The sequence below is a fragment of the Apis dorsata genome, unplaced genomic scaffold (assembly GCF_000469605.1).
Source record: "Apis dorsata unplaced genomic scaffold, Apis dorsata 1.3 scaffold_631, whole genome shotgun sequence".
Lineage (NCBI taxonomy): Eukaryota > Metazoa > Arthropoda > Insecta > Hymenoptera > Apidae > Apis > Apis dorsata.
Genome location: NW_006263826.1, coordinates 909,366 through 910,878, shown reverse-complemented (window position 1 = coordinate 910,878; position 1,513 = coordinate 909,366).

Below are 1,513 nucleotides of genomic sequence, written 5' to 3'. Positions count from 1 at the left end.
TTCCTCTCTCTCTCTCTCTCTCTCTGTTAGAAAACAGGTCGATAAAATAACCGGTCGCAAGTTCAAGGCGAATCATCGGCATTTTTACACTAAATTGCCTTATTTTTTTATAGGATGTTACAGAGATCCTCGGGCTGCAATCAATTCTCGAATTCAAATTCTTCGAGAAGAAATTATCCTAATTAGTTATCTTGTTTTTCGTTTCACGATAAAAATATAATAGAATTTAAAAATCCTTTATTTTTTGAAACGAATTCTATTTTTTCCTTTTCGTTTCTTTGTTTTATCCTTTGTCTAACTGGAACTGTTCGATTCCTCTGGATAAAAGTCGTTCTCCTGAACTTGAATCTTACTTCGAGGATACAATACAAAACGTCGGTGAGGATACATTGTATTTTTGAACCAATGTCCAGTTTATTGTAAAAAAAAAAAAAACATGTTTTGTTCGTGACATTTGACACATGGTAATTTCACCTCTACATTCAATTCTTGATCTCTATTGCGAATTACGATTGACCAGCGGATTTCATAGCGGAAATATTTATATCAACAAGTTTCCAGCATCATTGAAGCCAAGGTATATCAAAGAGAGGACGAGAATGGCATACGTAACTGAACGTATTATCCTAGAAGCAAAATGAAATATGTACATCTTAAACGTTTTTGTATTGGATATGTTTGACGAATGATACGATATCGTTTCTGCTTAGCCTTGAAATTGATAATGTATCAATCGTACGAATTTGAAGATAATAGAATATTGTCATACCTCGGATGATTTCGTAAAGGCCCCCATCAATCTTTTGAAGTAGTTTTTAAAATGGTTAATGTATCGTAATAATGAATATAATTAACAAGTTTCTATCTTCATCTATACATTAAACCGGATCTGGTTGTAAGTCGTAAATTTATGATTTGAATTTTTGGACAACCGGTTCGGGTATTGAAAATAACAAATGCACAGATATATATATATATATATATATATATATATATATATATATGTTCAAATTTGAATTTGATCATATTATTTTTTAAAATTCCTTTCAAGCCACTTTTTGTTTTCAGAAAACTTGGAGGATCAAAGTATTATTTTCATTGTTACAAAGTAATCAATTTTCATCACATTCCAACCCAATGGTGCATACATACAATGGCAATCTTTCGAGCGAGGATACATAAAGTTATAAACGGTAGCAGCAAACAAAATTTTAATGGATTCCATGAAAGCAGCCGTTTCCAGATTTTTCCCTGGTTATTAATGGAATAAAGGTTAAAATGAAGAGAATATTTATTCGCATTCAGTGGAAAAAATAAATACTTACTTACGCATGTAGAGAGATTAGAAGCCGCGAACAACTCTTGGAGAGATGCAAGCAGAGATGCAGCAACACGCACACAAAATCACGACAACGATGTGTCGTTGCCATGGCGTGTAAGGTCGAGAATTGGTGTACGTACATGATGGTTTTCTTCGTGGTCAAGGACGTCGGAGACAGGGCCTCCGCGTAGG